Below are 21,697 nucleotides of genomic sequence, written 5' to 3'. Positions count from 1 at the left end.
ATGGCTATCTCTCACCTAGCCGACACGCCGTCGATCCTATAAGTGTAGTGAGCTTACCTTGATGCTGATACGAGTTGCCTCCTCTCTTGCACACCCCGGTAGCTCCACGATCCTAGATGCGAGCTCAAGCATCCTCAAGCCTCCTCCATCTCCAAGCTCCATCCTCCATAGCTGCGCGCGCGAGAAAAGAGAAGAGAAGAGAAGAAGAGAAGAGGAGATGGTGAAGAGCTTCACTCTCTTGATCCCTTACTCTCACACACTCACTCCCTCATACTCAAACTCCCTCTCTTAAGAGCACACACAAGCAAGAAGATGAGGAGAAGAGAAGAAGAAGAGAGCTCTTGTTAGCCACACACCAAAGAATGAGCTTCCATTCATTTTTTGAACTTTATATATAAGCCCTAAAATCCCATTGATATCCATCTCTTTTTTTACATGATCGGCCATTGTGACAATGTCCTTTTTCCATTTCCCTCTTCTAGCCTTATGTCTCTAGCCTACACCCGTCTAATATTTTACAATTGGCATAGGAGGGAACCTGATGCTCTTTTACAAGAGTTTTTCAAGTTTTTTGAGGCACATTTCATTTAAAATTGCGCTTTTTGCCCCGGCTTAGCTTTAGAGGTCGCCTGCGTGTCTTTGCTCTTTTTCCATGTTTTTTTCTGCTTTTTCCATCCCTTTTCCACTATCTCGACTTGGGGTTAACAAACTCTCTCAGGTTGCCGATGCATCTTGTCTTCACGGAAGACTACATCATGACTGCGGATGACTTTCCGCGCCTGCGGATCCCAGAGACGGTAACCCATCTCGCCTGCATCCCCATAACCAAGAAAAATGCATTTGACACTCTTAGGATCCAACTTACTTCTCTTGTCCCTGGGCACATGGCAAAATGCCTCACATCCAAAGACACGGAGATGCGCATAAGAGAGAGGTTTTCTAGTCCATATCTCCTCTGCAACCTAGAAATCCAAACCACTGGAGGGTGATCTATTTATGACATGCACAGCTGCACTAACTGCCTCAGCCCAAAAGCTCTGTGGTAGGTCTGCATAGCTAAGCATACTGCGTACACGCTCCTGGATGGTTCTATTTATCTGCTCAGTCAAACCATTTTGAGGGGGGGGTGTAGGGGGCGGTCAACTGATGCTTAATACCCCTCTCATCACATAACTACTCAAAAGCACGTGAGACATACTCACCTCCATTATTTGTCCTTAGGCATTTTAGGCTATACCCAGACTGGTTCTCAACCAATGTAAGCCATCTCTAAAACACAGCTAAGACATCGGATTTCAGCTTAATAGGATAAGCCCAAACTTTCCGTGAAATATCATCTATGAACGTAACAAAATACTTTGCACCACCCATAGACTAACAAGGCATGGGCCCACAGACATCTGAATGTACCAATGCCAAGGGATCACTCATGCGTGGCCTCCCAGACTTCTTATGTGTAGACCTAGTCCGCCTGCCATAAAGATAATGCTCACATGAATCAAAATATGCATAATCAAGAGGTGGTAAGTACTGCAAACCAAAAAGCATTTTCATTCCCTTCAAAGACATATGGCCCAAACGGGCATGCCAAAGAGATATATGTGGGATAGAACCCACAGACAAAACATGATCAAGGGAAGAAGCGGATGCAATAAAGGGATAGAGGCTGCCAGCCTTGGCACCTCTCATAATCACAAGTCTGCCACAAGTGATCTTTCATGCAGAGTCTCCAAAGGATGCATGATAACCTGCGTCATCAAGCTGTCCAGCTGATATGAGACTGCGTGTCAAAGCAGGTACATGACGTACATCTTGCATAACAAAACTGCTGCCAGAAGAAAACTGCAGCCTAACATCACCAATGCCCACAATATCAAGAGAGCTGTCATCACCCAAGTGCACAGAACCTGAAACAGTATGGTATGAATGAAACCACTCTTGGCAAGGTGTCACATGAAAGGACGCACCTGAGTCCAAGAGCCAACACTGTGCATACATAGAGTGTATTTCTCTCATCTGCGAAGCACTAGAAGAAGCTGCAAGAATATAATCATCATCAACATCCTCAAGTTGCATAACATTGATCTCTTCAATTTTAACACTGGACTTTGCAGGCACTATGCTGTGATCAGAAGACTTATCCTGCACTCTGTCTTTCCCCTTATCTTTGCGCATTTCATTGCGCATTTCATAGCATTGTGGCCTAATATGACATTTTTTCCCACAATGTTGACAAGTAACATCTGCATTCCTGCCACGGGATTTGCTACGTGACTTTCCACGAGACTTGGACCAACATTTCTGAGAATCCCGTCCACGGCCACTGCCACTGCCATGCTTTCCATATCCATCATTCCTACCTCTAACTGTCATAGCATGCGACACATGAGAGGCATCCAAATTCTTATGATTAACCTCTTCCTACAGAAGAGCACTCTCAACATCAAGGTAGCAGTATAGAGGCACATAATGCAGTGCGAATACATCCCATGACTCATTAAGAGTACCAAGCAAGAAAAGAGGAGTGACATCCTCTACAAAAGTGATGTCCTACGAAGTCAAGTTCTTGAGTATAGCACGGAATTGGCTCAAGTGAGCAGACATAGTCACATTCTCCTTCATGCGCAGATCCATAAGCTGCTTCAGCCAATACATCTGACTCGCTGTGGACTTTTCTTGTCATAGAGATTCTTGATTTTATCCCACAACTGCCATGCACTCTGTTCTTCCTCAAATACATTGTAATGAACCTGTTCTATAAGAGATAATACAATAGTGGACTTGCATAATTTAGCACCAACACATGCCAAATCTAGCTCTTCCAATAAGAGTAATTCGTACCATCAAGCTTAGTGATGTTGAAAATAGCATGATCAGTGGAAGAACTTGACATAATGCAGGTTGGAAGAATGTAGACAGTTCAAAACTGCTTGCTATTTATTGTAGAAAATGACCAAAAAATCACCAAAATCGAGAGAAAATGGCGAGAAAAGTGTAACCAAAGCTGCTGCCTACCAAGTACTAGTAAAAGTATAGCATTTCAGAATATTTCAGCATGAAAAATCCATGTCAATCCGGAGTTATATGCTTGCTGTAATAAATGACAGCAGGGTACTGTGAGAGCCAATTTCTGACCAAATCACTGCACCAAGTCAATAAATGACAACCAAGACATGGCCAGCCATAAACATGCATAAATCAGTACCAAACAGCCATCAAGACCCTGAGCAAACACCCAAACATGTCACCAAAGCATCCGTTAGTGAGTAGGCGTACCCCTTGGATAATAGGGCAAAGTATACATAACATTGGCAAGACCTGACACCAGTAGGTGTATGCTCACAAGAGTGCAAAGCCCAAGCTTAAGTCAAAAGCAATTCCAAGATATCAGTGCATGAACTATGCAACATGTAAGTGTAAGAGATCCCAAAGTCTCAAGTATCTGCAAAATGCTCAAATAGCATAAGCCTCCTGCTCAATGTTGGTCAAGTATACTAGATGCTTCCACTGGCTCAAAAGGCGGATAAACGAGCTCAACAGCTCAAGCAAACCAAGTCAAAGTACCAAGGACATGTAACCAAGATAATGCCTCAATAGCATCCAAGGTCGTAATGAAAAAAACCAAGGCCTAACGGAAAAATCCAAGTCAATGTCTAACTACTCAAGGGAATACTCAAATGAATGTCGAGACATGAACTCAAACAACTACCATCCACAGCCAAAGCATAAAGCATTCACCAAGACGTCATAACCCGTACTTGGTAGCCTAGGCATAAACCATGTCATAGATGAAATGGTAGCTGCAAAGAAGTGACAGTCAAACACAAATCGAGCTCTAATCTCAGCTCAAAAGCATTCCGGAGCATAAACAAGACATGTGGCATAGTCCAAATACATCATGACATCATACCGAGTAGCCGGGAGCACCCCGTGATCAATAGGCATAACCCAACTGTAGCATAAATAGCTTCAGTCCTAAAGTTTCCAATAGCATATAACCTCTGTAAACTGAGCAAATCAATGCTCAATCCAAGCTCAAATCCATAGGCATACATTTTCGTATGTATAGGCACCAATCGGGCATAATCGGGCATCAAATGCCAAGACCTATAAGCATAAAATTGAAGTAACAGGTGGCTGCTTTGTTTTGGGCAGATCTGGGATTGTTCAAAACAATCAATGGTTGAGCTAAATCAGCTCCAAATGCACCTCACATAAAAGGCATAACATCCACAAATGATTTGGTATCAATAGACATCAGTAGAAGCATCACATAAGCCATAGACATACAAATACATGCTGTCTCAAATATGAAATCTGTTACATAGTATTCTGTCATTAGAATTTGGCAAATTTGACATCACCATTGCGTCCGGAGCATGTCAAAATCCCAACTTAGACTCTTACCTTGCCTTAATCGGGTTCCGAATGCCCGAGATATGACAAAAAGAGTGATTTTTGGGCCAAATTTTGAAACAGATGCAAAAAAAAACATGAGCTGGCTGAGGGGGTTTGCTGTCCCACGTGTCAACAATGGGGCCCAAAGGGGGCACAAATAGGGGCCAAAGAAAGCCTACACCAAGCCTCAACAAGCCTTGATAGGTTGGAAGCAAGATCCAGGTGAAGGAAGCTCCAAGAGGTGTGAGCTATGGCTGCCCACAACCTGTGAAAATCCTGTTTACCTAGACCTGTGGACTGAAGTAAAACTCTAAGATAATGAAGCAATACCTCAATGTCAATGCCTTGATGGTGTCTCAATAGGCCGGGAAGAAGCTCGGGAAGCCAGGAGTGATAGGAGCTCAAGAGAATGAGCTATGGTTGCCGGGAAGGAGACCCAATGCGAGTGGGGAGTCAATGGGAAGCTAAGAATGCCACGAGCCAAGCTCAAGAGTCGGGAAGCCGTGCTTTGATACCAGTTGAAAGGTGAGAAGGGTCGAAGCTTACACTTGAGAGCTATGGTGGGAGAGTAAGAGCAAGAAAGAGAGAGACAAGAAATGGGAAATCCAACAGTCACAATGTGTGATCGGGCCTTCCTTTGTTCAAACTGTCATTAAAAGAATAAAGAATAAAGTGACGGTGACGGGCACCTGTTATCTACAGTGTGTAGTGGCGGTGACTGTCAGTGTAGTAATATACAGACGGCTAGGCGGAGGCACCTTTACTTCCAACACCAGCAAGTAAAAGTTGAAGCCACCTCCCTTGGTGCGCTGTCTCTGCAATATCAGTCAGTCTGTCCTTCTTAACGGACGACCTTTCTTACAAATCATTTCAGTATGAAATTTGTAGGCTGCCTCCCTGGGTACGCCTCGTCTTAAAGATCCTGATGATAACCATAGCCGACATGATCTTCATCACCAACCCCCTGAGTGATGTGAGCTTTCATCCTCACAGGATGGGGACGTGAGTATGGGCTGCCCTCTGTATCTATCAGAGCGTGAGACAGGGTGGGGTGAGTGACCACTCTTTCCCTTCAAATCAAATGAGAGGTGAGATGTGTGAACAAAGTGTTGCACGCACGGGATGGGCCTCTCAATGCACAATGTACGATTTGTTCCCGTGCACTGCACCATAAGGCTCCCTGGCCTTCCTTCTTGCACTGTATGCCGATACAGGGCGGGAAGCACTGTTGCACTAAATGAGCACAAGGCATACAACCTCTGCAAAAGTGACGATGAGGATTATATCAATGGGTTTCAGGAATGGGCTACCTTCTGTATCTTTCAATAGAGCGTGAGACAAAGGGTGGGCTGAGTGTGACAGACATTTCTTCAACCAATTATCGAGAGGTGAGGATTGAGGGACGTTACGACCATTGGAGTTAGGTATGTTCATGTTTCCCTATGCACCCATGGGATGGGTCTCTGCCATCACCACAGGACACGTCACTCTGTTCTGTACACTACACTGCAAGGCTCCTTGGCCTTCCTGCTTGCACCTATGCCAGACGAGGTTGGACGCATTGATGCACCATTAATTGTTGGCATACTCTCTCTGCACCATTCCTTTGTCAATTCCTAAACTGGGTGTGAGATCTGGGTTCCATCATTATTTCCTCGAGTGATGTTAGTAATGGGGCGAGTGACTGTTCTTTCATTCCATTTGAGTGATTGTGAGTGAGTACAATATTCCTCGTTATCGACGAATTTCATGCGATTCCTTCAACCATCTACCTCCTTGGGTGCTGTCGCGTGGTCCTTGCCACAAAGGACGTGTGCTGTGAAGACAGCTTTGTACCTCCTGCAGCGACAACGATACAAGATGTAACCTCGATAGTTGACATTACTCCTTGGCAATATGGGCCAAGTTTTCTATCCCTACACCTTCTGTTTCTCAGTGACGGTCATGTCTTAAGTGTGGGGACGTTTGTGGTTGGTCTGATGTGTGGTATTCGGTCCTTAATGTTCGGTTTACCCTTCCTATTAAGGTTTTAAGTGTGGGGACGCGTCTATGCTGCATACCCCCATGCATATACCCTACTATGATTATGCATCTACGCCATGACTTCATTTTACCCTAATGGGGTCCCTTCCCCCCTCCTCCGTTCTCTTTCATTCTGTCCTCAGAGCTGTTCCTTGACCGTTTGCCTTTATTTTTTGTTTTATGATTTTTCCATGTGAATGCACCCTACGTTCACTGAGACTTACATCCAACCTTACAACCCTATTCGTCCCTTTGAACTGCCCATTTTTCCTTTTTACCAACTCCTGTTTCGACAGCTGGTTCTAAAGTTATTAATTTTTGAAGCAATTTCTGTAAATTGGCCGATTTTTCATGTGAATGCGTCTTTATTGCTTCGGAATATTTATTCCTCTTGACATTTTTCCTTTTTACACCATGTCATTCTGATGCACGATTGGTCCGCTATTAATTTTTGCGGGTTTTTGGATCATTTTCGTGCCTATTTTTCACATTTTTCCATGTGAACATACCCTATTTGCAATGGAATTCTAGTTTAATTTGACAGCTGTGTCTCGCTAGCCTTTTCCCCACTTTTTCCTTTTTCCTCCCGCCTCTTCTAACTGCTGGATTTTTCGTTATTAATTTTTCTGAGTGTTTCAAGTGTGTTTTTTGTGTTTTTTCCATATGAACCCCTTCCAATTCCCCCCCAAACTAAGTTTTGATGCACCAGCCCTGTGGATCCCTTTCTCCTGGACATTTTTCTTGTTTATCACACTTTGTTCCGGCAATTGGTTCTCCTCATATTAAATTCAAAGTCCATTTTCGGGTACGATTTTTGAGTTTTTCCCATGTGAACACGTCCTATCTCGATCGAAACGGTGTTTTGTCATGATAGAGTTGTTGGATACGCTATTCTGCACATTTTTCATTTTTTCCGCACTTCGTTTCGATGAGCGGATTTTCCGGTATTAATACACGTATGTGTTTTCGGGTCTGTTTCTTGTGTTTTTCCTATGAGAACACCTTGATTTTGCCCTAGAACCAGTGTTGCATTTTTCCATCATTTTTCCCTCGTCTTCCGGCACCTTTTTCCTTCTTATGGTTTTTCAATCCGACGTACGGCTTGAGTTTTATTAATTTTTCTTTCTTTTTACCGTGTGGCCGCGTTTCTCATGTCGCGTGTGAACGCGCCTGTTTTTGGTTTTACACGCCTCGGGACTCCCCCATAACCTCGATGCCTCCCATGTCGCTGTCCCCACCTCGTCTGATCCTGCCAATACAGATTTTTTTTACCCCCGCCGCGCACCTGCGCGCGAGACGAGGGTGTGCTCCTTTTTACCCATCATAATAATTTTTTGTTATTAAAAAAAACAAAAAGCAAACAAACATTTTTAAAAAAATAAAAAAAAAACATAAAAAACACAAAAAAACCAACAAATATTAAAAAAGGCGAAAATAACAAAAACAAAAAGAAACACACGAAATTCAAAAACAAAAAAAATAAAAAGTAAACTTAAAAAAAAAACTAAAAAATTAAATGAAAAAGAAACAGAAAAAAATCACAATTTATTTATTTAATAAACATAACACCCAACAAAAAAAGGAAAAAAGAAAAAGAAAAAAAAAAACCGTTTTACCTGTGTTCGCACCCGCGCCGTTCCTTTCTCATCCCACCTCCTTCTTCGAACTTCGGCCCTCTTCGCCTTTGCCTCTCCTCGCCTCCTCGCCCTCCTCCTCAACGGTCTTCCTCCCTCCCCTCGGCCTCCCTCTTGTAGCCCTGCCCCCGTCGCCTTCCTCCTTCCCCTCGGCCTATAGCGCCCGCCTCCCTCGCCACTCCCACCTCCACCCTCCCCTCCTCGCCACACCCTCGGCCTCCCTATGGCCTTGCCTTCCGCCGCCTCCACCATCCTCGCCCACCTCCTTCTTCCACCCTCCCACTGCCTCGGCCGCCTCGCCCTTCGCCGCCTTCTCCCCCTCTCCTTCCACGCCGCCCCTGCTCGCCTTCTCTCCCCTTCCTCCGTCCCGTCGTCCCCTCCTTCTCAACCTCTCTCCTCTTTCACGCCTCCTCTCCAGCCGCCCTGCTGCACACGTCCTCCCCTCCCTCTGCCGCCTCCCTGCTCGCCATCCTCCCTTGGGCACCCCGCCCATCCCCTTCTTTCACCCCCGCCCGCCGACCCCCTTGGGCCCTCCCTTTTTTCCCCTCCCCCCACATCTACTTACCTGCCCCCCCCCCCCCCCCCCCCCCCCCCCCCGCCCCAACATTTACCCTCTCCCCCCCACATCTACTAACCCCCCCACATTTACCTCCCCCCCACCAAATTTATCCCCTCCCACTAGATCTAACCCCACCCCCAGCAAACCTAACCGTGGTTACCCCTCACCCTACCCTCACTAACCCCCGTTACCCCTCCCCTAGCCCCCCTTCCCACCCACCACCCTCTTCACCCGTAGCAACACTCCCCTCTCCCTCCCCTATTCCCAAGTCGTGTGGCCTATTTCGATGTGCGTGTGTGTACATGTGTGGCTCACGGGCGTTCACGCGCGAGGATGTCGTTTGGACTTGTTCGTGCGGTGGTATGTTGCCGTCAGCCGTTCACACACAGTCATTTTCAGCTGTTCACATGCAGCTCGGGTACCGCCTTTTAATTTCAAAATCCGAAAAACACATTAAAAACACATAAAAATAAATATAAAACACAAAAAAATTAAAAAAATCATTAAAATTCATTTAAAATCCAAATAGATTGCAAAAAAATTCCTATTAACATTGCTAAAATCATTTGCATTATTTTTTAAAGTGAAAACTCAAGAAAATAAATTACAAAAAATTCAAAAATTCAAAATTCTTTCAAAAATACATACAAATTTAGCAAAATTCATTAAAAATTAGTAAAAATTTTGAAATGTTTCCAAAAAAATTTCACAAAATCCCTTGCCCATTTTGCTAATAATTTCTCAATTGAAAATGATTTCATAAATGGCTAAATTATTATTTGAAGCCACAATCCTACTTTTAATACTTCACCTCATGAAAATTCATTTTAAATTCCAAAACTCAGCTGAAAAATCATGGATAAATTCAAACACATTGTTGACACTTGTTGGATTGCTGAAATTCCACCCTTACACTTCATAACATATTCATGTGTCATATATCCCTTTTTCATCATTGAAAAAAAAGAACGATAAAAAATACACAATATACAAAATACAAATACACCTAAATTAAAAATTAAAAAAAAACAAAAAATAAAATAAATAAATAAATAATAAAAATAAAACAAAAACACTAAGGTGCTTTATTTTTTTCAAGTTAGTGGTTTTTGCTTTTTTGACTGGATTCCTTGCATTTGGGACTACTCATTGTGCCCTCAATCTTTTGCATACACACCCCTATCACATATCTATTTTTTGAGCTTTATTTATTTTGATCATCCCTTAACCACAGTAAATTATTAAAATGAACTATATTTATCCACTTTTTCACGCGCGCTTGCGCTAAACACACAGTTTTCTAATAATTTAAAATCAACCTACTGTTCACTTTGTACGCGTTATGTGCACTTCAGAGACACAAAAAAGTACACATCACTATTAATTTTTAATTAATGAATTTACAAGTAGAGAACCTAGTCTGGGTATTGCAGTCCGGGTTTCGTTTAAGCACCGCTTCAACGTGATAAATTGCAATTAAAATTTTAAAAAAGAACCGTCATTTTTTTATTAAAGTTTATAACCTAATAAAACTTCACCCATTGTTAATAATTTCTTAAAATGAACCCTTCATTAAAATCATTCCCCTCATTGCACTTTTTTTCCCCTTTTAAATAAACACGCTTCGTGGGATGGGCACGTATAGTCCTTTAAGTTGAAATTGTTGGTCAAAGTTATAGTTAGGTATTGATTAGGTTTTTATGGTATTACGGTTTGCTTATGTGATACGATTATGGGTGCGGTTTGTAGTTGTTTTTCTTTTTTGCCTAATACGGGGTCTTGGGTGTCTGCTTGTTGCATCGCATGAAGTTTTCAGTCGCATATGGGATGGTCAATTGGTTAGTTACGTCTGTGTGTGTACTTCTTTTGATCAATTTCTTTTTTATAGCTATTTTGTTGTTTTGCAGGTATTCTTTGTGATTGTCTGTGTTTTGTGGTATGTGTGTTTTCCATCTGAATGGTACCTCACGCTCCTCCTCCTATCCAGTATGTCCCGTTGATCAGCTTTCCTACTGGCTTTTGAGCCTACAACGAAAGCAGGAATTGCAACTTTTGTGGCTGCTTCACCCCCATTGATTCTAGACAATCCATCTCTGTGTGATGAGTTTCTTGCATCATACAGTAAGAAATCGGGCATGGTTCATGGTGCTTCCATGGTATTGACACCTAGAGGGTTAGGGAAGGCTTTGTCTCTTCCCTACAAAGGAGAACCCTTTGTTACAGCCAGACGATTATTCTCCAATGACGAGATTCTCAAGCTGTTACAGAAGCAGACCAAAGAGGTTCTGGATGTCAAGAAAGTGATTAACACTTCAGGAGTGCCTTTTTCCATGATCACTGATCCTCTTTGGAAGTTAGTCTATCAATTCCTCCAAGACAGGTTTATGCCTACCAAAACACCATCTCACTATTTCTCCAAGGAACTCTTCATAGCTTCCAGGATGGTGTTAAAAGGGGTGGCCATTGACTGGAGTACTTACCTTCTTACGAAGATGGACTAACATTTTGTCAAAGTGACAAGAGGGAATATCACAAATGTCACCTATAGTTCCTATTTATATGCTTTCTTGACATATTCCGGCCTTAAGAAGGGTGTGCTACCACCTCCTCCATCTGATCCAGTTCCTCCCCCTCCACCTTCAGAGGATTCAGAACCTATTGACATAGAGGATCTTGATTCCCCTCCTCCATTGGTCATTCAACGGAAGCGCTTGAAGTGTGTGGCAGATAAAACTCCCTCAGTCATTCCTTCAGTAACACTTCTTGCTACTTTTGACAGTGACCTCCCTGCCTACCTCACATGTAATAATTTATTCAGGGCACATTGAGAGGGTTCTTTGGAAATATTAGTTCCTTCACTGAATAGTTTAGTGTCAGAAGAGGATGCTATTCCATTCCTTTGTAATGACATCCAGAGTTCTACTGAACTCTCAGTGACAGCTTGTGTTCAACAGCTATATGCTTCTTTCTATGAAGAATTGATGCAATCCAAAGACCAGTAGCATAAGGCAACCACAGAGTTAGCCTCTGCTAAAGATACTCTTGCTGATATGTTTAAGCAGATGGAGCAGCAGACCCAAATGATTGAGACCTAGAGAGAAGAAATATCTTCTTTGAAGATTCAATTAGCAAAAGCTCAGTCAGAGGTCAGTAGAGTCTCGGAAGAGAAAGAGAAAATGTCCAAAGAAGCTCAAGAGTTTTAGACTCTTTTAAATACAAAACTGTCAGCTTTGTAGACTGCTCATAATACATTGGAATCCCAAGCTTCCCAGATTAAGCAGTTGCAGGACCAACTAACATAGTCACGGTCCATTTCTCCAAGCCCTAATGTCCCTATGATTCCTTCTATATCTCAGCAGGACTTGGCAGTTCTCCACAGACAGGCCACATTATGTATGTTGTTTCAAGATAAAGTGGAAAGATTGCAGTCCAGGATGGATTTATTATGGTCTACATTTGAGCACTTTCAGAACCATATTCCTTCGGACCATTCCTTCTTTATTAACTATCAGTTGGCAAAAGTTTGCCTTCTATATGAAGCTTTCAACGATGGATCTCCCTCTTCCAGAGGATGGTTGGAGTGGGGCTTGGTCTTCTGATTTGCTGATGACAGAAGTTGTCCATATGGTCTTTGAAGATTCTGTGACGACGGATACCATGTTGCTATCTTACATGTATCTATGAGGTAATCTGTTGATTTCATATGATGTAGATCTAGCTTGGTTTGTGGGGGATGTGGTTTTATAAGCTGCCTTATATGTCAACTATTTGGAGTTGAGGATAGATGACATGTTCCAGTGTTATTCTTCTAAAGTGGCTGCTTACCCTGACACTTCATGGCATTCAATGATTGATTCTATGGTCCTGAATCAACGTCAGAATACAGCTTCTACTTATGTGCAGAGCACTAACGAATTGAGGGTGGATCTCCTAGCTTATCTTTCCAAGAACTATCCATTTGATTCATCCTTCTTTGATACCTACCATTGACGATCTGTTTTAGGTCCCTCTGTTCCTAGCATATTGTACTATCAACAAATGGCCCATCGCTATGATGCTTATCTTTCCCTTTATCAAACCAACTCAGCAGCTATCTTACCTCTTCTTTTCCAACCTCAAGGTTTTCCTCAAATTCCTATATTTACCTATTGTTCTTTCATTGAAAATCGAGTCTTTTCCCATTCTCCACCATGCCCTTCTCCATCTATTAATATACCTTCTACTTTTTCTGCTTATCAATTGACACATTTCCTAACTGATTCATTTAAATTTTTAGCTACTCCTTCTTTAGCTTATTCCTCCTTTTATGATTTTGCCTACCCATCTCTTCATCCTCTTTTACTTATTCCACTTCCATCTCTTGCCACTTCTATTTCTCAACCCCCTCAGTTGGTTAGTGGATATGAAGGATTTGATTAACAGATTCCGAGAAGAAGAGGATGGAGCTCAACTGATTCTCTCACGAGACCACAGATTAATTGGCCATTAATTCCAGGGGATTGGATAACTACTAGTCAAGCATACCAAAATTACCTCCATTTTTCTCAACAATATTCACAATCTCTAGATTCTTCAATGAGATTGACTATCCATTTTTCTTAGTATCTAGCATATATGCATAGGCATTCCCATAGCGATCAAAAGGCCATTCTAAAGCTTTGTATGAATGTCAATGTGAATATTGATTCCCAACAGTTGGATGTCCTATATTTTCACACCCTATGTCTACCTAGCAGATACCTTGTTTTGCTAGAAAGGATGTGCTGCCTTCAGTTCTTTCAAAATCCTCCAAAGACATTTGTGGATGAGTCCTTCTCCATAGATCATTTTTGTAATCACCAAGCCTTCAAAAGGGATCACCTTCATTGATGCCTTTGCAATGTATTTTGGATGATTCTTAATTATAGATATTTCTTTTTGGAGGTGTTATTTGGATGGTTGTATTTATGTATGTGTTGTAATAATTTGTATGTGATGAGTTCGTGCTGGTTGAATAATTTGTCCGAGAGCTCTCTTTTCAACTATTGATGGTGGATTGCAAGCCTATGATGGAAAGCTGAAGAACCTTTTATATCCTTTAAAATTTGTTATGACTTTCAAGTGTTTATCAGACGTGTTAATGAATAACAAAGTTTTCCTTTAGTAGTATTCTTTTCTAGAGATACAGGTGATAAGTTGGGGTCATGGTTTGGCGAGATTATTGAAGATACTATAGAAGATAAATTTGAGCTCTTTAGTGAACTTATATTCTTCTTTTTCTTAGGTCGCGAGGACGCTTCATTTCTAAGTGTAGGGATATGTTGAGAGTGAAAAAAGATTAAATTTTTGATTAATTTTTGTTGGTTTTTAGGTCTAAATGATTGATTTTTGATGGATTTAGAGTGATGTATGGTTGATAATGGAAGCGCTTGAGAGTGTTTTGGATGATATTGATTATGTTTTGAAAGTTTATGATGATTTTTAGTGGAAATATGAAGCTCTCTGATGTTCTGATAGGTTCTGATTGATTCTGATATCCTCTATATAGCTTCTGTTTTGTTCTGATTTTCTTCTGTATAAAGCATGGATTGATGAATTGATGAATGTTAAAATCTTTTGAAAGCTTACTGAATAGTTTTTGATAGTTTGAAATGGTTTTAGTATGAGTTATGAGGATTTGATGTTCTCTGATGACCTTCTGTAACCCTCTGTAAACCTTCTCTAGAGCCTATGTCTCTGTTCTGTATTTACTATGTTTCTGTTCTGTACTGTTTTGTAGATCTTCTATAAGTGTCTGTAGAATGTATGTGTTACTTTGGAAAAGTTTTCTAACTTTTGGAAAGGATGAATCTAAGTTCAAAAGAGCTAAAACAAATGGAAGAAGCAGCTGTTGAAGATTGAAGAGAAGACTAGAGTGTCAGTGACAATAGTGAGCTATGAAGAGACATTGTAGTGGCTCTGGTGCCTCTTCACATCAGACATACCTCTTGGGAGGTGCATCCACGACCTAAGAAGGATTATTGAGAGTCATTATTAGAGTATTGTAGTGAGGAGATGATGTATGAGAGAGAGAGAGAGAGAGAGAGAGAGAGAGAGAGAGAGAGAGAGAGAGAGAGAGCCAATTCTATCAAAACAGTGTAACTGTATATGAGAGATCAAGAGAGAAAACTATGAAGACAATGAAGATGAATACTATGTGATTGATTTCCATTCAAAAATGGTGTATTCTTTTATGTTCCTTGTTCTATTGATGGATTTTATGAAGATGTTGAAGATTATGATTGATTCTATCAAATCCGTGGGAGATATCTACTATGATGCTATGTGAAGATTTGCTATTTTCTTTGTATTGGTCATCAAAAGAATGAAATAAAAGCTTGTTGATGTTACAAGATAGATTTTCTTGTAGTAGAATCTCCTTTTCCTTGGTGTTCCTCTTGGGGCTCCAAGAAGATTTGATAGGCAACATCGACTTCGGCCAAGAGCTATCCAAGAAAATGACTGGGTGCTTGTCTATGCTTAGATAATCAATACAGTGCTTTTAGGAAGATAGTAAAGCCTTGGTTTGGCCCAAGTGATAAAGGTTATTCATGACAATGCCACATATTCATTGACTGAATTGGATGGGACAAGTATGAAGATACCTGTAGCTGGAAAAAGAATCAAGCTCTTCAAATGAAAAGAAAGTTCAACATATAAGTTAGAAGACTTGGATATAATTCAAGAGCATGAAGACATAGAGGAAAAAGAAGAGGTAGAAGATCAAGACATTGACATGGCAGAAGATACTTCTTTTGACATTGCAAATCCATAAGACTTTGGCACATGCCAAAGGATGTGCAAGTTAGGAGGGGGTGGATGTCATGCCACTATGCGCACATTGTGTGAAAAACTCTAGAGTGCAGCTTTCTTATAGATCTAGAGAGCGAATGCCACTTTAGGCATTAGTTTTAGTGTCCATGGTTCAAAAATATTAGATTTTTGGACAAGTTTTAGTCAATTTTTCATATTTTAGATATTATCTATTGTAAAAATCCATAAAGCTGTAGACAACTTCTAGATTAGGATAACATGTAAAAGAAAGCATGTAGCTTTCAGCTATTTTGAGAGGATTTTATGTAAAAAGAAAGATTAGCAAAATCCCGCGATGCGGGATCGTTGTTTTCAGGCAATAAACAACACTTTGAAGTGGGAGATGAAGAGGGAGTGATCTAATAAAATTGTGGTCAGGTGTGCTGGTATTTGACCCCCCTTTCAGAACCAATGGAAGCATCAGATTGGTGATCTTAGCAACATAGAGGAAGCTATTATTTTATACATATTTTTTCCTACAAGAGTTTTATCTTCTCATAATGCACAAATAAACTGACAGGCTTAATCTCTGTTGGTATTCTTCTATATTTTCTATTTCTTTCTGTGAGTATTCTTCTACATCTTCTATTTCTTCGAACCCCTTCTCTTCCGTCTACTCCTCTTCTTGAATCTCTCTTCATCCCATTGTCTCTTACCCCCGTGGTAGACTTTTGATACCAAATGCACCGACACCGTGTTAGGGGAAGTTTATGCTATCATCAGAGGTGAATTCCGAAATATATTTGGGCTGATATTTTCAGCCATATTCAGAGAATTAGCTACAACAGTGTTCTTCTAATTCATTTCTTACTCTACAAAAGACATCTTGTCAAAATATGCAAGTATTATGTGCCCTTATGGCAGGGCGACAGTGATTGTAGATAATTCATAGATGCTTTGAGTTGAATTAAGAGGAGCTTTTTCTCTTATTTCTTGGATGTGGTAACTTATCCTTATCAGGAACTCAATTTGAAGGTCTCTTGAAGCAAGTCTTTTTGCCTATAAGCCTTGTAATTGACTCATAAGCTTTTGTCCCTAACAGTCTACATTGAATGTAATCATGCAAAGTTTATTCATGCTATGGCATCATGTATGAATGATGGGATGTAGAGTTGTTTATGATACATAACAACATATTGTACTTGATTTTATAATTTGTGATCGCTCTTACAATCAAGAAAACAAGCTTGATTTGAGTTAGAACTTATGAGATAATACTCTTGTGATCTTTGCTAAGAACATACAGTTGGATGCTCTATTAACATCTTCAAGAACTTGGCTTGAAACTTTCAACTCTTCTCTGATCTCTACCATATCCCGGAGTCTAAGCTCTTGAATCCCCATACATTCTTCTCTCTCAAACCCCTGTGATTGACCATGAAGTACCTCTTGAACCTTTAAACATTCACTGTAATCTACTTATCTCTTAAAGACACATCTCTATTTATCTTGTCCAATTTTCTTGCCAAACCCCTGTGGTGACCTTCAACCCTATAAGCTGCGACAATGGTGCAGATAGTTTAAAACTGCTTGTTGTTTTCTGTTGTAAACAGTCAAAATACCACCAAAACCAAGGCAAAAGGACCAAGAACTGATAGGTAATGATACTTCCCACCAAGTACCATCAAAAGTCTATAAAATCAAGATGATTCAGCATGAAAAATGCATCACGATCCATGCGAAACTGCTTGCTGTAATAAATTACAATCAGGTACAATGAGAGCAAACTGTAGGCAATATAAACACACCAAGTCAACCACTTACCTGTCAAAGCATAATCGGGCATGAATCAATAAGTGACAATCATACGGGTGTTTCAGCCCACTATTGTATAGCAGTGATTTACTATTCAAAATTGAGGAAATAGTTGCTCAAATCAGCAACAAATGAGTGCCATCCATTAGGCATACATCCACTAACATTGGGCAAGCATTGCATGGGCATACGAGCATGAATATGAGAGCAACCATGATCATCAACAAGTGGGAGATGAGCTATCCAGGGGCTGCCATAAAATGGCGCAAATTCACCTTACCAAAGGCTGGAGGGTTCTATTGCTTCTATTGAGACTATCCAAGATCAAAGGTGGCTCAATCATGAGCATTGAAGGCCTAGCGCAAGCCCAAGATAGCCTAGAAAGGCTTCAAGCAAGATATGGTGTGAACGAGCTCCAATGGTGGGAGCTATGGCTGCCCCTGCTCTTCCAAACCCTGTTGTTTCTGTGAAATCAATGAAACCCTGAAGAAAATGAAGAAATACCTCTGAGGCAATGCCCTGAGGGTGCTCGGGAAGTTGGGGAGTGACGGGAGCTCGAGAAGGTCGACTCTGGCTGCCAAGAAGGAGACTCAATGAGTGTAGGTAATCAGTAGGAAGCTGAAGGAGTCATGAACCAAGTCGGAATGGTCGAGCAACCACACTCTGATACTAGTTGAAAGGTGTGAAGGATCGAAGCTTGGCTGGAAAAGCTATGGTGGGAGAGCAAGAGCAAGAAAGAGAGACCAAATGGAAACTCCGACAGTCACAATGTGTGACCAAGCCTTCCTTTATTCAAATTGTCACTAAAAGAATAAAGAATACGCCAACAATGCCGAGATCTCAATCTTTTCCAGCATCGAGTATGGTCCCAATGGGTTCCATAGTCCGAAGACATTCACCTTAAGAGTGAGTTGGAGAGTTCTCTAAGAACCAACTAGCGAGGTTTCCTTTCACGGCACTAAGTTATCTTGATTGGACTATATTGTGAGCACTCCTTGCTTTGCTTTCTTTGAGGCTTTGTCCTCTAACTCATTCTATCCAAGCTCATAAGGGTTTGCCTCTTCGCGCTCAGAGGCATGGCAAATGACTCCATTGTTGAAGTGCACTTGGTTTCTACTTTGATTTAAGTTAGCTAGGATGGGATGTGGCCTTGGATCAAAAGCTTCGTTTGCTTAATCCTTAGCCAGAAGTTTAGCTTGGGGGGTTTTAGAGGCTTCTTCATTCTCATCTCTCATCTTGGCTCTAGCGGTTTGCCTCTGTTTCTTGGCATTTGGTTTCGCCTTCTTCTTCTTTTCATTCTCATTCTCCTCATTCTCTATCTTTCCTTTCTCTTTTTGGCCTTCTTTGCCTAGGTCTATCTTTTGCTCCTTTTCTTCCTTCTTGTTCTTGCTTATGTCTAAGTCATCTTCTATCTCTTCTTCTTTGGCCTTCCTGCCTTGATCTATCTTTTCTTGCTCTCCTTGTTCTAGCTTATCTTCTTCCTTTGGCTTCCTACCTCTCCATACTTGTTCTTCTGACTTGGCTTCTCTGCCATTTTCTACTTGCTAAACTTTTTTATAAATTTCTTCTTTTTGTTTTCTTCTATTTGCTTTCTCATATCCTGCTCTAGCTTTTCTTTCTCTTCTAGCTTTTTCCTAGTTAACTCCACTTATTCTTCTATCTCTTTTCTTGCTTTATCTTTTCCTTTATCTTCTCTATGGCTCCATCTAATAAGTCTTTTTCTTCTTCTTTCTTATCATCTTCTTTTATCTCATCCCATACTTTCATGGTTCTCTCCTTCAACTTCCATTCTAACCTATCACCATTGAACTTTGTGGGTTTGGTTAGTTGTTGGGGTTGGGGTTGGGGTTGCGGAGGTCGAGGTGTTCCAAGATCTAGGCTAAGCTCATCCTCGCCCTTTTCTTTTTCTTTGGGTTGTTGGGGTAGAGGTGTTTCAAGATTTGGGTTGAGCTCTTCCTCTTCATTTTCTTCCTCTTTATCTTCTAACTTGTCATTTTCTTTCTTCTCCTTCACCTATCTCATCATTTGATATAGAAGTGTTGGCTCCATGTAGTAGATGCTCTACCCAAGCTGCTTTTGCCCTTCCATTCTCATATTCTAAGGCTATCTCCTCATCTACTTCTTCATCATCTTAATTATCAAAGGCATCCCATGCCTCACAAGAGGGCACCAACCTGGCATCACCCTCAATCTCAATGGGTAGAGGTGTTCCAAGATCAAGATTGACCTCATTCTCCCCATTCTCAAACTCCATTTCTTCTAACATTGGTTTTTCTTTCAATCGAGCTGCAATTTTTTGATGCAAGGGTTCATCCTTCTCACATGTCCATCTATCATCTTCTTTCTTGTATCCTAAATCTATTATAATATTTTCTACCTTTGAATGCACATTCATTCTCCATCCTTCTCCCTTCACATAATACTCTATCATTTCTTCCTCCTCTTGACTTTCTTCGAGTTGGCATTCTTCAGGATAGGGGTAGTTGGTGTAGAGGTATTCTCCTTTTGGGTCGTAGTCAATCGAAAAATCTTTGTAGTATCCATCTTCTTCAAGAGGGTATTCCTTGTAGAGGTACTGGTCTTCAGGGTGGCCTTCTAGGTAGTAGACTTCAGGGTAGTAGTGAAGTTAGTAGCAGTCGGCTCCTTGTTGAGGAGAAGGTGTTTCAAGATCTAGGTTGAGCTCATCCTCTCCCTTGTCTTCATCTTCATTTGACCATGACTCTTCTTTTTCTTTCACTTGTTCCTTCTTTTCTTGGCTCCTTAGTTCTTCTTTGGTAAGTTCACTCCATTCTTCAACTCTTGGACTCTTTCGGCTCTCATATGCTTCAAGTAAGCTTCTTCAAATCCAAAGGCAATCTCCTAGTTCCACCTTAGCATGATTTCTTCTTCTTGTAGCTTCGTGTTGAGGTATCGGACTATCTTCACTTACCACAGCCCTAGCTCTCTCTTGCACCATGATCAACTAGTAGTCAACCTCCTCCAAGTCTTCATCTAGCTCTTCAGCATTCTCTTCGAGATCACACAACACTTCGATTTCTTTTGTGGGTCTTCTCGAAGGGTTTGATGGTCTTCTTTTTCTACTCGTCAGTTTTACCCACAGCTCTTTCTTTTTGTGTGTGATTATGAGCTAGTGACATAGCTCGTCTTCCTCTTCAAAGAACGTGTCCTTCCATAGCTTCAACTCTCTCCAAGTCATCTTTAAATGGTATGGCACTCGTCCCTATCATGCCACAACTTACTCTTAACTTTGTTGGCATAGCAAGTTCTCTCCCAATTTTTAGTAGGTAAGATGTCCCAGGGGCATCGCGACGTGGGGCGTCACACCATGTCGTGTCACATCATGTCACATCATATCATTTTGGGGTCATTGCATTGCATTGCACGACGTATTATGGTAGGATCTCCTCCGCACCCACAAGCCTAATCCCGTCTCAAGCTAGTATGCTCCACACTAGCATTACTTTCATACCAGGTGTTACGAACCTTCACAAGACTTCAAGTCATAAACTATCATGAGGCACAAAATGGCACAACGGAAAGGCACACAATATATATCAATAAGGAATCCTTTGTATTTATGATATCAAAAGATACAACATTGAGTCACATCTCAGGACTACACCCTCGTGATGCTGCACATGTGAGGGTTCACTAGTGAGTATAGAGAATTGTCAAAGTGCAGCAATGCAGAAGCGTAGGACAAAGATTGAGAGAGAGTGAACACAAAGAGAACATAGAGAGAGAAAAGAAGACAGTGTAACACAGAAAATCTACATTGTAGTATGATGTATATAGGAGTGCACAAATATACACAGGTGCAGAGAAAATATATGTGTGTGTCTCCACCTTGAGAACCTCGATCTCCGCTAGCCCATGCATGTCAGTCTCTGCAAACCAACTTTTTCAGATGTCAGATCAGAATATATGCAAGTGCTAGACTAGCCTACTATAAATAGCAAAAAATATCACCAAAAATAGGTAGAAAGCAAGTCGACTGCAATTAATGCAATCAATTGCCCAAAAACATGTACGACTACTGTTGTGCCACGTGGCGCCTGCACCTGCTGACATGTCTCGTTGATGTGGCTCCTGCATTATCCGTACTGCTAACGTGGCCAGGGAATGACTCTGTATCACCGCCTCTTAGATCCTGGACAGAGCAAAAGATTGAGGGATCTTCAAAGAAGAGCATGGGGAAGTGCCTTCATGAACAAATCTACAAGATTATCCTCCGTCTTGCAATACTCCACATCAATGGTCCCACATCCAAAAGCTTCTCTCGAATGACTGGATCTCAATGTGCTTTGTTTGGGCATGGAATACACAATTCCGGACCAAGGCAATGCAACTCTCATTGTCGCACCACAAAAGAGTAGGACGAGGCTGAGGGCAGGCAAGCTCCTCCAACAATCGCCAAAGCCACACAACCTCACATGTGGTGGAAGACACAGTCTGATACTCCACCTCAGTAGAAGAAAGGGCTACCGTGGGCTGCTTC

Source organism: Lygodium microphyllum, chromosome 19 (genome assembly GCF_053477565.2).
Source record: "Lygodium microphyllum isolate KBCC chromosome 19, Lygodium_microphyllum_v1.1.10, whole genome shotgun sequence".
Lineage (NCBI taxonomy): Eukaryota > Viridiplantae > Streptophyta > Polypodiopsida > Schizaeales > Lygodiaceae > Lygodium > Lygodium microphyllum.
Note: the sequence above shows the minus strand (reverse complement) of the source record.